Consider the following 15,548-nt stretch of genomic DNA (forward strand, 5'->3'; position numbering starts at 1 on the left):
TGCCTACATGCGGGGGTGCTGACAGCATGACAAAATTTATTATACTACTGCTTTAAAGAAATCTATCCTTGACATTTTAGTGTGTAAGTCATCAAAACACAACTATAATTATCTTGAAAGCATATATTGTTATGGGTAACTGGGACATCTGGACTTTTTGTTGCTGTAGGATTTTGTCCTAGCAGGGCTTATCAAGCTGCTTCCTTAGCTGCAAACATCTTAGGGCCATGAGTTGGAACTGGCAATGAATGTGTCTTGCTAGTTTTAAGATGGAGTTGATTTTAAAATGGTGTCACTCTGGCTCTGCTAGGTCCTGCTTCCCTAACAATATTATAAGAAGAGGAAGAGAGAGGTCACTCTCTGTGCACATGCACCAAGGAAAGGTCACCACGTGAGCACACAGTGAGAAACTGGCCATGTGCATGACTGGAAGAGGGCTGTTACTGGAAACCAAACTGTCTGGCACTCTGACCTTGGACTTCCAGCATCCAGAACTGTGAGGAAATAAGTTTCTGTTGTTTAAGCCCCCAGTCTGTGATATTTTGTTATGGCAGCTCAAGCAGACTAAGAATCCCCTCCTGAGAGGTCTGAAATTTTCATTCCTGCTGGCCCATCTCCTTTTGTTCCCAAAGATCCAGGAGCAGTATCTAGTTTCATCACTTGCCAGCTTTTTGATAAATTATGTTCTATTTTTGCCTTTTTAGTTCTTCAATATCCAGTTAATTATTGTTTTTTCCTGTTAAAATAAGTGTCTGTGGATTTTGACTCCTGCCTGGACCCTGCCTGATACAACACTAATAGCTCTGGAGCTCTCTCAACTACAGCTACAGATACTTTAACAGAAGGGCCAGTAGCAAATTTCCCAACCTTTGTCTCTCCTCAAACACATCTCTACCAAATTCCACCTGCCACTTCACACCTCTACTCATTACTAGTCTCCATTTTTTCAGTCCTACAATGGTGCTGTGTCTAGATTCTTCCTCCCTCTTTACCTAGCTATTTTGCTTTCATACTGCAGCTGAGTGACGTACCTGGGTTTTGGTTCCATTTCCTCCATTAAATACAACTTCTCATATCCTTGCCTTAGAACTGGGCTGTACCACTTCCCTAAGACTGGGCCTAGCATTCCATGTTTTCCTGGGGTGGGGACAATAGACATAATTTAAAATTACACACCCAAACCAACTTCCTTAACTAAGCTGCTCTTGTTTTTTCAAACTTTTAGAGCTTTCTGCTTTTGTAGGCTGTAAGATCTCAAAATAGCTCCAATTGGTTCTCCTGATGGCAGCAAAGGGAATTCCATGGTGTAGGTGGGGCACTTATGTAAGAAAATTAATTTGTTATTAAGTCAGGCATCTTAACTTTGGGGCAGCCTGAAACAACCAAGGGCTTAGCTGTGCAATCAAAGAATACTTTCCAGGCAACACATCACGTTCATACACTTGCTGGTTACTTTTGCATGCTCAGGATTTGTTTTTGTGCATTTTTTAATGCTATATTTGAATCATTTGTGTGTTTTTTATGTATTGAAAGCAATGGAACTATAAAAATTTTCTAGAGAGTTTATCTTTCCTTCCACAACAATGCTCCTCTTTCAATTATCTCTGTTCTCTTCTTAGGCTATCTGGTTTACTTTAATAGACTTTCTTTTACCTGTCACCATAAATCCCACAGTCACTAAAAAATGCTACTGAACAAATGTAAAGTACTCTCTCAAAGTGCCCTGTTATCAACCTATCTTGTATAAGATAATAACATTTTTAGCCCCTGTTCACGTCAAGAATCCTGTTTTCTTGAAGCATACTTCTTGTAAACATGCTTTTATAGCCTTAGGCATAGGTGAGAAGGGAGGCTGGGGAACATTCACTCATTTAAATTTTCCTTGCTTTCTCTGTGGCTGTAGAAAATAAAAATTCCCACCTATGTTCTAACGTGAAGAGCTAAACTGCAGGAAGCAGACGTTTTCAAGATACTCAGAAAGCCTCAGGACTAATAACGATCACATTGATTCAACACAGTGATCATTGTAGCCTGTGACCATTGGCAAACAATTTTTATTTTCTCATCCTCCATGGGAAATCTACCATTTATGTCCATGGGGGCCCTGCTTTTTAACCCAAAGAACAAAACCTACTCTCAAATTGGTATAAATTTCCTCGTGTATATATATGAGGTCAATAGGGAAATAATATTTGATAGGACTAACCCAGGAAATTTTCATGTAGCTACTGTATCCATACCAGATGGACAAGCACTCCAGGAAAACCAATAGTGACTTTGACGAAGCTTTATCTCACTTTAAAGGCACAGGGGCTGGCAAACTTCTACCATAAGAGGCTAGAGAATAAATATTTTAGGCTTTGGAGGCCACAAGGTCTCTGTTGCAACTACTCGAATCAGCTGTTGCAGTGAAGTGGCATCTTTGTCTGGGGAAATACCCAAAGTTTGTCGTCTGGTGCCAAGAAGATTAAGGATATGGACACACGCATACAGCGTGGGTTTAAGAGGGGAAAAGTTTTAATAGGCAAAAGAAAGAAAAGAGAGAGAGCTTCCTCATGCAGAGGAAGCGCCCAAGCGGGTTTCTGGGTTTGGGGTGGGGTGTGGTTGATTTTATAGAGGGGCTTGAGGAGGTGGTGATTGATTGACATAGGGCCCAGGGGATTGGTTTGACCAGGCATTCCATTAATGTAGCCCACGAAGAGACTGGCTGTTCCACCCTAATCTTTTATTATGCAAAGGTGGCCTCCACCTGACCAGAGCCATGACACCTGCACAAGTGGCGACAAGCAAAGGGAGGAGGGAATCGCCATGTTGGATATACCTGGCTTCCAGGTACGGCTGCCAGCTTTACCTATGCAAGCTTCCAGCTTGTTTATTTATGTTTGCAGCTTGATTTTTTTAGGCTGCTTTCTGTTAGAAAATAAATGGTTTGGGGGCTGCTTTTTATGAAAGAGAAATTCTACCGAGAACTCTTTTACCCTATCTGCCTAAATAATTTCTTATTAACTCCTATATCAGTAGCACGAAAGAAGTCACAGACAGTGTGTAAACAGACTAGCCTGATTGTGTTCAGTCACACTTTTTTTTTTTTTTTACAAACCAAGCAGGAGATCCATTTTGGCTAATGGGTCAGAATTTGCCAACCTCCGCTCCAGGATATCCGCGAATATTCTTTTACGTAAAAACAAACATGCTACAAAAAATCCATATTCTGCTTTCCTGGCATTCCACATAATTACCTACAGCTTTTATACCTGTAAAAACGTACAGAAAATATTGTCTGTCTTCTTTCAGCTTTCTGAATTGAGGTAATGAATTTTAAGCCCAGAGAGAAAGATGTTTAGTGCCATTTTGTCATTTCTTATTTGCTAGGGTTGTATATCAAGGCGAGACATTATCACTAACAGGACAAGACCTGGGCTCTAACTTAACCTCTTCCACCAGGGTAAATATAAGAGCATTCCAGGCCATTACAAACCAAATTACCCAACTAAGACAGGTGAAGGCTAATGCTTTTAATGGTACTGAGGAAAATGAATCAGCCAAGACAAACAGAGATGGCTGTCAATGTTATATTGACAAACTGGTGGGTGGTTTACAGAAAGAAAAGGAAGTCAGTGAGGAAAATATTTGGATGAGCAACAGAGGATGAAATTCTTTCTAGACCCTTGAGGCAAAGGTTCAAGTTCAGGGTTAAAGTTAACGCAGTTCCGCGAGAAGAGGCTTCTTCCACCAGAGTCTGATGAGCCAGTTCTTACAGTAAGTTGGTTTTTAATTTGGGAGAATTTTCTTTCTTTCTTTTTTTTTTTGGTAAATCACCAAGTTTGAAAGACCCAACTTTGAAATAGTTGTGCTTGAAGTTTTTAGAGTTGGGAAAATAATATTAGCAGCTAATATTTGAGTGTTTCCTGAGTTCTAGTTTTACACATTACCTTATTTAGTATTCTTTATCATTATACCCCAGTTATAGGGGAGGAAGTCAGCTCAAAATGGTGAAGTAATCTACCCAATGACACATAGATATAAGAGACAGGGCCAGGATTTGTTAGCAGGTCTGTCTGACCTGGAAGTTATACTCTCAATCATTACATTATACTGTTTCTAAGTTGTTTGCTCTCTTTACTTCTTGATAGCTAAATCTCCAGGTCACAAAGGATTTTGAAAGTACTTTTTAAACAGATGGTAAACTAAGTTTTAGCTCTAATTTTCAGAGACACTCAAGATTAAATTCTCTATCCACTGAGTTGCTTGAAGTTGTTACTGAGAGGACTGTGTCCTACTTAAATATGAAAATATTTATCCTGGGTCAGAAAAAGAAAGGAAAAGGAAAAATGGCAAAAGGAAAAGTTTATTAAGTTTAATATTTAATTAATTTCTTTAAATATTTAATTTAATTACTTTGTTTGAGTGACAGTTTGGGCAAAGTATCTTAGGGCCAGCACGTTGATAAAATGAAATCAAAAATGCCGGTTTACATAAGATGTGTGATAGTAGAGAGGAAATCTTAATCACATACAAAGAAAAATCCAATACATATATATATATATATATATATATATATAAAAGAATATTCCCATTATTGCACTAAGCTAGTCTCTTGAAGGAGCACTCATCCTGCTAACCAGGTATTACATCTTCCTTTCATCTACTTAATGCATGTCTTCCTACCCTTGCAAATTTAAGAAATTCTGCTGCTAATATATGGGTTGTATCACCTTGTTCTTTAAGATGGTTGTCAGATGTATGCTGCCCTTTTTGTCGTGGAATTTGACACATTTATGTAACACCGAGCCTTCACCCAGGGTTTTCCTGCTTTGGTCTCTATACTGGATCTTGCAGGTTTGGTGAGTGGAGGCCATCCTTCTCTCTCCCCATTGCTGTCCCTCCCTTTCCCTATATGATGCATGTGTACAAAGCTCCAAAGCAGAGAGGGGAGAGCTGCAGGAAGGCAGTTTCTTAAGTACTAAGGAAAACATGTAGGCTTTTTAATTTATTTATTTATCTTATTTTTTGGCTGAAGGAAGTAAAATAAAGGAAGTCCAAGGAAAAACAACTCTCTCTGGGACCTTGGCTTCAGCTGCCTCTCCTTGTTTTAATGAGATCATTTTTGATTCTGAGGTTTTGTTTCCGGAAAACCATCCAGAAAGGAGCTGCTTTTGAAATATTAGGCATATCCCAGGATCCAAAACCCCAAGGAGTTCAACTGTCTGCAGATCATTTGGACCACCCACCTGTGGTAGCCGCACAGCCTGTCCAAACCCCACAGAAACGCAAATGCCTGCCTCTCTCTATCTCTCCAAATGGCGCCCAGGAGGCTTTGCTCCTCTGTGGAATTGCTGAGCTAGACAAGAATGTTACTCCTCTGGCCCAGTGTTACTTGCAGGTGGAAGGGAAAGGAAAATTAAGACGCAAATTCCATGGTTAAAATGAATAAATGTTGAACTCAGGAGACCAGTCTAAAACTGGGAAGGGAATTTTGGGCTTAATATACTAATGCCTCCATTCAAATATTTTTTTGCCCCAACACCCTGAGAAAATATTGCAGTAGCGTAATGAAATGTGAAATAAGAAAACTTTCATGTTGAAATTACTTTCAGCTCTTGCTTATGGGTCATGCAAGGAAAACACTCATATGCCTTTATATTCAAATCCATTTTTAAAATAAAAAATTTTTCACCCATCTTATTCACTAAACGACTTTTGGTTATGTCCAAAAGAGCAGATCTACTTTGAAAAATTTGGTGCTACTGGTGACATTGAAAAGAATGAAGGCTGTGAAAGTATGGTAGCAGAAGTCTCAGAATGACCCCCAGAAGCACTCATCTTGTATAATCCCCTTCCCTGTGAATATGATGGGACATCACTCCTGTGATTATATCACGTCACATGGTTTCTTAGTCTGTTCAGGCTGCATTAACAAAACAGCATAGACAAGGTGGCTTATAAACAACAGAAATTGATTTCTCGCAGTTCTGGAGGTGGACCATCCAAGATCAAAGTGTTGGCTGATTTGGTGTCTGATGAGGGCCCACTTCCTGGTTCATAGTCAGCTGCCTTCTCACCGTCTCCTCACATGGTGGGAGGGGGCAAGGAAACTCTCTAGAGCCTTTTTGTAAGGCCGCTGATCCCATTTATGAGAGCTCTGCTCATATGACCCAATCACCTCCGTAAGGCCCCACCTCCAAATACCATCCCATTGAAGGTTGGAATTTCAACCTGTAAATTTGGGGGAGGCGGGTGACATAAACATTTAGTCTATAGCACATGGCAAAAGGGACTTTGCATATATAATTACTAATCATTCCTCTTTATAATAGAGAGAGATCATTTAGGTAAGTCAGGCTTAATTACATGATTCCTTTAAAAGTAGAGAATGCGCCAGGCCTGTTGGCTCACGCTTGTAATCCCAGCACTTTGGGAGGCTGAGACGGGTGGATCATTTGAGGTCAGGAGTTTGAGACCAGCCTGGCCAACATGGTGAAACCCCATCTCTACTAAAAATACAAAAATTAGCCTGGCGTGGTGGTGTGTGCCTGTAATCCCAGCTACTTGGGAGGCTGAGGCAGGAGAATAGCTTGAGCCTGGGAGGTGGAGGTTGTGGTGAGCAGAGATCATACCACTGCACTCCAGACTGGGTGACAGAGTGAGATCCTGTCTCAAAAAAAAAAAAGTAGAGAATATTCTCTAGCTGGGAGAAGAAGTAAGAGAGATTCCAAGCATAAGAATGATGTTCTGCTACCTAGTGGAGTGACTATAGCTGATAACAACATACTGTATATTTCAAGAGAGCTAGAAAAGAGGATCTTGAAAGTTATTACCAAAAAGAAATGAAATGCTGATTATCCTGAGTTAATCATTATTCAATGTATACATGTATTGAAAAATCACAATGTATCCTGTAAACGTGTACGATTACTATGTGTCAATTACATACAACAAAAAAAAGAATGCCTTATTGCTGGTTTGAAAATGGAGGGGGCCACATGATTAGAATCTGAGCAGCCCCTAGAATATTGTGGCCCTCAGTTCACAGCCAATGGACTGAATCTGCCAACCAACTGACTGAGCTTAGGAGCAGATCCTTCCCCCAGGGCCTCCAGATTAGAGCCTAGCACAGCTGACATCTTGATTTGAGCCCGAGCAGAGAACCCAGCCAAGCCCGCAAGGACTTCTGATCAGCAGAACTATGAGCTAATATTAGGTGTTACTTTTAAGTTAAGTTTGTGGTAATTTGTTATGCTGCAATAGCAAACTAATATAAGACGGGATGAAGGAACCCTTGAAGGGTATGAAGAGCCCAAAGGTATTCAGAATAATAAGTGCATCCCTGGAACAAGGAACCTCTTTACAATGGAAGGAGACTCCTAGAGGTGGGAAAATGTTCGGGCAGATGTATAAATCCCAAGGTGAGTCTTAAGATTCTTATTATTTTATAGCCATATTCGATCAGTTGGCTTTGACTCTGCTCCTGGAAATCCACTCCTGGTAGGGCAGGAGGACTAGGAGGTTAGACAGCCTCCCTGATCAGGCCAACATTGCCTAGTAGTGGCACACAAGGCCCATTTGTCCCTTTATCTCCCACATCTGCCCCTCTGCCTTTTGGAGCATGAGGGTTATGAGATTGTACTCTCTAGATGCCTGCTCTTGCCACACCATTATTCAGTCCTGACTGCCTCCTCCAACCCCACTAAACATGGTGTCCAACTACCTTGTAGGTAATGGACCCATTTTCTCCCCTGCCCAAGGAGGCTGAAACCAGAATGGTCCAAGGAGGTTCTTACCAGACAACTTGGAAGGGGTGTAACTGGTACTCCCAGGGGAGCTGACATCCGTGTCCAGGTGTCCAAATAGAAAAAGAGCAGGAGCTATAATCAGAGCCAAAAATCAGGAGCTAGCAAAATGGACACCACCACAGAAGATACTGGGTGAGGAGTAAAATCACAGACTGGCTCAACTTCATCTTGGGTAGAATCATAACGGCTTGAGTCATTTTTAAAAATTAGATGTATACCTGTTGGGTCTGGCACTTTCATTCTATTTATCACTTTGAAATTCCATCCATTTGAATTTCAGTCTCTTTTCTATGTCTTATTGTGTTGGGACTTCTCTGCAGCATTGATACTACTGCTCTCTCCCTATATCATGAAACTTCTCTCCTAACTTTCCTGACACCAGCTTCTCCCCTACTTTTCCAACTGTCCCTGATTTCTTCTTTTGTCTTAGTCCTGGCTGATATGATGAAGTACCACAGAGTCTATTTTCCATAGTTCTGGGGACTGGAAGTCTGAGATCAGAGTGCCAGCATGGTTGTTTCTCATGAGGGCTGTCTTCTAGGTTGCAGACTATCAATGTCTTGTGTCCTCACATGACAGAAAGAAAGCGAGATAGCTCTCTGGCCTGTTCTTCTAAGGGCACTAATCCCATCTATGAAGACTCCACCCTCATGACCTAATTATATCCCAAAGGTCCCAGCCCCAAATATCGTCACACCAGGGATTCAGTTTCAACAAATGAATTTTAGGGGAGGTGGGGCACAAGTATTTAGTTCATAACACTTTCTTTTTTTGAGATCCTCTGGCTCCACTCACCCTTAAAATTGGTGTTACCCAATGATTTATCTTTAACCAGCTTCTCATTTTCTCCATTCATCCTGGTTTTTTCATTCACTTCTATGGCTTGGATTCATCACTGAAATATGCTGTTGATTCCGAAATCTCGATCCCCCATCCATTTTTATTTCTTGAGCTCTACATATGGACATACCACACCTCCTGGACAATGGAATATGGCTGTTCTGTTGGTACTTCAAATTCGACATGTCTGTTCCCCAAATCATATTCTTACTGGGTCCTTTCTCTGGTTTAATAACATCATGATGCACCAGCTGTTAACCATAAATCTACCTATTGTGGATGTTGGATTCTCATGCTCACACCCTGAGACCCAAGTTACTTAGGCTAATAACAGTTAACATCTAACGAGGAGCAATTAACTAGTTATTCCTTGGCTTTACAGTAAAGAAAGACAGCAGGAAAAAAAAAAAGACTAATGTGAGAATATCATTAGCTGATAGGGATGTGAGTGAACAGTCACCTTGATCAAATCTATATGCCAAAGGAACAGAGCTCTCACTGGGGAAACTGTGTTAGGCAAAGCATAATCTGATATCGACAAGATAATCCTCTTCCAAAAATTCTCTCAATCTAGTCATAGGAGCTCATGCTTCTCCATCAACTGGAAGAGTGTCATCCCTTGATAAGTTAAAGCCAAGATCGTGGTTGTTTTCTTACCTGAACAGCCAAGTCCCCAGCAGTTTCAGCTTCCCAGTGAGTTGTCAGAATTTCCTGGAACAAATCGCCCAATAGCCTCCACTGCTCCTGGCCTATTTCTGCTGGTTTCTATCCTTCATGCAAGCCAGGAATATAATTTACACACACCTCTTGTTACTATTCCATTTAATTATAATATAATCCCACACATGCAAACATGAAAACAGCAATCATGTTTTATTCCAACTCCTAATTGCATGTAGCAATCATGTGCTTTCACTAAATTATTTCCATCAAGCAGAAATAGTGCCATTATTTCAGGAATGCCAAAAGGCCCACCTGCAGTCCCCACCCCCATCAGCAAAGCCAATTCGAGTCTTATACACTTGCCCTGCAATTTCATATAGTGGCCCTCCCCCATAAACACACACACGCGCGCACACAGACACCACACACGCATACAGACACACCAGACACCACACACACACACCACACACCCCACACACACACCACACACACACACACACACACACTTTCACACTCTGAATCTCTGTATGTTCAGCTCCCCTGTTCTTTCCCTTCCCACCAGCATCTTAGGCCCTGAGATGTCGAGTGATTACCCAACACTCCCCTTTTATCTATTGTGGCTTAGAACATTCTCAGCTGGGCTTCCTAACTAACCATTTCCTGTTCCTCTAATTCGAAAACACATCCATCTCTGTTTCTCACAGGGAGAGCCCTTATTAATCTCTTTTCTTAATAACACCTTCAACCTAGTCTTCATAAGACTCTCTTAATGAAGGTCTCTCCTCTGGAGCTGGAACATCCTCCTTTTCCTGCCCTTGGGTGTCAGAACTCCAGGTTCTCCGGCCTTTGGACTTAGACCAATCCATGCTACCATCTTCCTTTGTTCTCCAGCTTATGAACAGCCTATTGTGGGACTTCTCAGCCTCCATAATTGAGTAGCTAATTCCACTAATAAATCCCCTTTCATACATCTCTCTCTCTTTATATATTCTATTATTTCTGTCTCTCTGGAGAACCCCTGACTAAAACATTGCACCAACAAATCATCAACTTTTCTTATTTTTGAATAACAACAACAAAAACAGAACAAAAGAAAGAAAGAGAAAAGAAGAATGTCTTTTTCTCTGTGTTCATTCTGAAACTCGTTTACACTAGGAATTGTATGTTCCTTGCCTGATTCTCTCCAACTTGTTTTCTGCATTGCATCACTGGAAATAAGCCTAGGAATTACTTAAGTCATGCATATAAAAATGAAAACTAGAGAAAGAAAACATGAGGTAGTAAGGAGGTAAATTACTAAGCACTGGGGTCGGCAAATGTTTGAATTTTTGCTTCTGCTTTTCAAGGTTTTGTGCTGTTAGGTGCATTCCAAACTAGGCCTCAAGCCTAGTCATCTCAGTAGGTTTTTTTTTTCCTTTTCCTTTTTTTTAGACTGTGTTATCAATCATGCTTTCCTAAAGGCTCACAGACTATTTGCAAAGCAAAGGGGAGCCTCAGTGTCCCAAGGCAGGATTACCATTTGCTGCAGGAATTAGGAATGAAACCAGGGAGGATTCAGTCTTGCATTGCTCTCTGTGTTTGAAAGGGAAAAAAAAAAGGCTGAGAGTGCTCTGAGGACTTAAAAACAACCAGCATGACTTGACCATTTGAAAAAGAACTCCTGGAGCAGCATTCCAGAAACACGAAGACAAGCTCAGCACTGTGCAACCGAAGGAGGTCACTCCTCTGGGAGTATTTCATGGAATTAAGAGAAATGACTTTTAAGAAGTAGCTGTCTGAATGAGAACAATTGCGGACTTTCTTTTTTTCTAGGGCTGAGCTCCATGCTCACTAGTCTTAAAACGCAAAGGTTAAACATAAAATGAAACAGGAAAAACTAAATATATTTTCCAACTGTCTCCTTATGGCCAGCTGCCAATCAGCCCAGACTGGATGGTGATTCTTGCCTTAAAGTTAGCAGAGAGATAGGCTGGATTGTTTTTCTGGCTTTTTTTTTTTTTTTAAATAAGTATTGCATTTTATCATTTTAGTTATGAAAGGCTTTGAAGTTTAACATGAAAGAACAACAAAGAGTGGTCAGAGTTTAGGTTTATAAACTCACTTCTACTATTCAACAGATGCAAAAAGCACATGGTTTCTTGCAGCTTCAGTTTTCTGATCCATAAAATGAAAATGCTGCAAGGCTGGCTTTTTCCTGTTATTCAGATCCTGCTCTAAGTGTCTCCTCTCATAGAAGTATCCTATCTAAAGTGTCTCCCTTCAACACCTAGCTGCTCTCTGTCACATCACCAAGTTCTAATTTCTTCCCTAAACTCTGCTTTTTTGTTTGTTGCCTGTCTCCCCCAGTTAGGGTATAAAAATTATGAGAGTAAGAAACTTTTATTTCTTTATGAATTCATTTAACAAATATTGTTTAGTGACTTCTCGGTACTAGATACTGTCCCATGCCCTGAGGATACATCAGTAAGTAAAGTAAGGAGATGCAGTCCTTGGTTTTAGACAGAGAAGTCAGGCCTGGAAATAAGCAAATAAGCCTTGAAATAAGTAAATAAGCAAATCACTTTGTAACATGTCCAGTGGCAATAGGTGTTTTGAAGAAATAGATATGGGAATTAAATGGGGTCATACAGGGTAGGTGGTGAAATTTATACAGGATGGCCAGGGAAGGCCGCTGAGTACGGAACATTTTAACGGGACTTGAAGAAAGTGAAGAAGCAAGACCTGGAGTTGGGGTATCCCAGAAAGTGGGAGCCCCCAAGGGAAAAGGCCCTGTTTGGTTGTTCCAAGGGCAGTGTGGCTGGTGCACAGGTAGAGGAAATGAAGAGGACAGAATGAATAGTTCATAGTATAGACTTTTGGTTTTATTCTGACTGAGATGAGAAGGCTGGCTGGTTCTACTGTGGCTGCTGTGAGCTGAAAAGATTGAAGATGAGCTTTGCTGGAAGCAGTGTGAGGTTAGAGCAGTGATCCAGCCAAGAAATGAAGGTGATTTGGGTGGTGTGATAACAGTGGCAGTGTGTACACAAACTTTGATTCCAAGATCTCCTGACAGATTGAGTGTGGAGTGGGGAGGAGAGAAAATTAGCAATGTCTCCCAGGCTGTAGCCTGAATAAATGAACAGATGGAAAGATTAGGAGAGAATAAGGGTGAAGGCAAGGATGAAGAGTTTGGTTTTAGACCTATAAACTAATTTTGAAATACATATTAGAAATCCAACAGTAAATGGTGAATATGTTCAGAATTCAGAAGTTCAAGAGAAGATATACAGGCTAGAGATATACATTTAGCAAACATCATCAAACAAATAAAATTTAAAATCATCTTTTTCACCATTGTATTTTCAGTGCCCAGTAGAATATTGACACTCAATAAATATTTTTCTAATGAATGGATGAATGTTATGAGGTTCAATAAGATAATGGGCAAAAAAGTGGTTTTTTTTTCAAACTATACACTCCTTCAAAGGCTAGTCACAATATTCTAATATTATGTTTATTTTATAAACAGAAAACCTTTGAATGAACAATAGAGTTAGCAAGAGCACAACCAAGTGCAATTAGAAATCTTGCCTCCAACAGAAACAAACCCCAGATGTCCCCCTTTTTGATACTTAAAGTTAATACAGTTTAATGTGCAATTAAATGCAGTAAAGCTTCAGAGAAAAATGAATGCTAGTGAAGTATAACAATTTTTTTTAAATAATGATCCTTCAAACTGTCAAAAAGGTTTTTATAGAAAATTTCAAACTGTTTCAGAGGAAATGCTTTTCCAAAAGGTAATTATAAAACTATATGGATTTCACGTGGACTTTCCCTCTCCAGATCACTCCATAAGTCTAAATTCATTTGGCATTATTTTGCATTGAATAAAAATAGTCTTGACTTCCATCTTTTTGCCTTTTAGGCTATAGTATGACATTTTAATATTTTTACAATTTCTTGATAAAAGGAAACTATTGTTTAGGGGCTTAAGCAACCATCCAGTAAAATTATCTGGGTGTTTTTTTAAACACATGATAGATGTTAGAAGTCACATGATCTATTCCCTCTACTGGTTATGGAAATATCAGGGTTAAAGGTTTTCTGTCTTTAAAAGCTGAGCATTCTGATGTGAAGATTTCAACTTTTTCTAGACCAAGAGGGAAGATAGGCAGGTGGGTGAATGGATGGGTGAGTGGTGAATAGATGAATGAATAGATAAATGGATGGATGGATGGATGGATGGAGGGAGGGACAGATGAATGGAGAGAAGTGAGGGCTAAGGAGAAAAAGAGAAAGGCAGGCAGGCATGAGAGTGAATGGGAAAATGAGATATTCTGACTTGACAAATTGTCAAAATAACTCAACAATGCAAAGATAGCCTTTATAACAATTGACTGGCACAACTAATATCTCTATGGGAAAAATAAACCTTGATGCTTATTTCAGATTATACACAAAAATTAACTTGAAATGAATCATAGATGTAAATGTAGAAACTAATCTGTAAAATCTCTTGAAGAAAACATAGGAGCAAAACTTTTTGACCTAGGTTTAAGCAAAGAGTTCTTAGATAAGCTACAAAAGCATGAATCTTATAACAGAAAAAATTGATATATTAAACTTCACCAAATTTTAAATATTTTGCCCTTTGACAATCACTGCTAAAAAAAAGTGAAAAGTCATACCAAAGACTGGGAGAAAAAACTTGCAAGACAAATGCCTGATAAAAGCCTTCTAGTCAGAACATATAAAGAAATTTTACAATTTAAGAATTTTAAAACTGGGTGAAAGCTTTGAATACATACTTTATCAAAAGAGATATAATAATGACAAATGAGCATATGAGAAGATGCTCAACATAATTAGTTTTCAGAGAAATGCATATTAAAACCACAATAAAATACTAATACACACCTAATAGAATGGCTCAAATTTAAAAGAAAGAAAACTGACAATGACATTTACTCTCCAGTCATGAGGAAATAATAGGGACCAGATTTACCTTCCTGCCAGGAACTATTAGAAAACTGAGCAAAATATATGAAATAATAATTTTCAGAAATTAGACAACAGATATCACAGGGATACAATCCCAGAAAAGAGCAAATCAAGATGGGCCCTTCAATTGCATCAGCTTATAACCTGGAAGCAGTTTCCAGGATGTAGTGCAGGGAGAGAGAACCCAGATAGAGCCTAAAATTTCACCAAGTTTAGGAGGCAGAAATTGGAGTTTCAGGAGACCAACATGGCCAGAATTTGTGGGTTAGAATATTAGAGAGGAGTAATCTACATAGAGAAAAAAAATTCAGAAATCTGCAGAAAGATCCACTTAAGACTTTTGATGAGTAGTGACAGGAAACTATCTGAGGTTAGGAAACAAACCACTGCATAGAAGTGGGCAGAACAATTTCCAGAGCTCATACAAGGCTGGAGATTGTTGCTATTTCCACAAACCAGAGTGGAAAGACTTCCTGACAGATGGATATCAGACAAAACTTTCAGAAGCCTCAGTAGTGGGGCTAACATCCACTAAATTAAGGTACTCTAAACCTATGCTAAAAATTTCAAAAGCACAGCTTGAAAGCATCCAGCTGATTTCACGTAATTTAAATACACAGCAGAAGAAAATCCAACACTATTTAAAGAAAAGTAACAAAATTTAGCAAGAAAAATCTAAAACTCACAAGGCACAGAATCCAATCGAAAACTGTCAGGCATGTAAACAAGTTGGAAAAGATGATGCATGACCGAAAGAAAAATCAGCCAGTAAAACCAGCTCCAGAAATGACATACATGATAGAACCATTAAATAAGGACATTCAAACAGTTATTTTAAATATGTTCCATATGTCCAAGTAGATGATAGAGAAAAACCTGTTGGGATTAAGAGCAGATTAATTACAAAGGAAAAGATCAGTGAACCTGAAGACACAGCAATAGAAAGTATCCAAAATGAAGCACAGAAAGGGAAAATGACTGAAAAAATTAGAGCCTCTGTGACCTGTAGGACAATATGACACAACTTAACTGTTTGTAACTATATTCCCAGAAGGTGAACACAGGTCAGAAAAGAAAAATGTTTGAACAAAATATTGCCAAAATGTTTTCTATTTGACAAGAACTGTAAATCCATAGTTCCAAGAAGATCAACAGAACCCAAGTGAAATAAATGTAAAGCATACTATTTCAAGTGACATTATAATAAGATCTCTTAAAATCAGTTATAAAAGTAAAATCTTAAAAGAACCCAGAGAAAAAAAGACATATATT

General features: G+C 39.3%; 1 long non-coding RNA gene across 1 annotated transcript in view; it reads right to left on the reverse strand.

Annotated features, from left to right (window-relative positions):
- The window catches only part of LOC129487824 (uncharacterized), a 143,398-nt gene that overhangs the window by 41,176 nt on the left and 86,674 nt on the right, over positions 1–15,548 (reverse strand). Inside the window, exons 5-6 of the long non-coding RNA XR_008659468.1 lie at positions 9,291–9,403; positions 7,782–7,865 (exon numbers count right to left, since the gene is read on the reverse strand). This is a non-coding gene — a long non-coding RNA (uncharacterized lncRNA). The remainder of the gene's footprint in view (positions 1–7,781; positions 7,866–9,290; positions 9,404–15,548) is intronic.

The sequence above is a fragment of the Symphalangus syndactylus genome, chromosome 8 (assembly GCF_028878055.3).
Source record: "Symphalangus syndactylus isolate Jambi chromosome 8, NHGRI_mSymSyn1-v2.1_pri, whole genome shotgun sequence".
NCBI lineage: Eukaryota > Metazoa > Chordata > Mammalia > Primates > Hylobatidae > Symphalangus > Symphalangus syndactylus.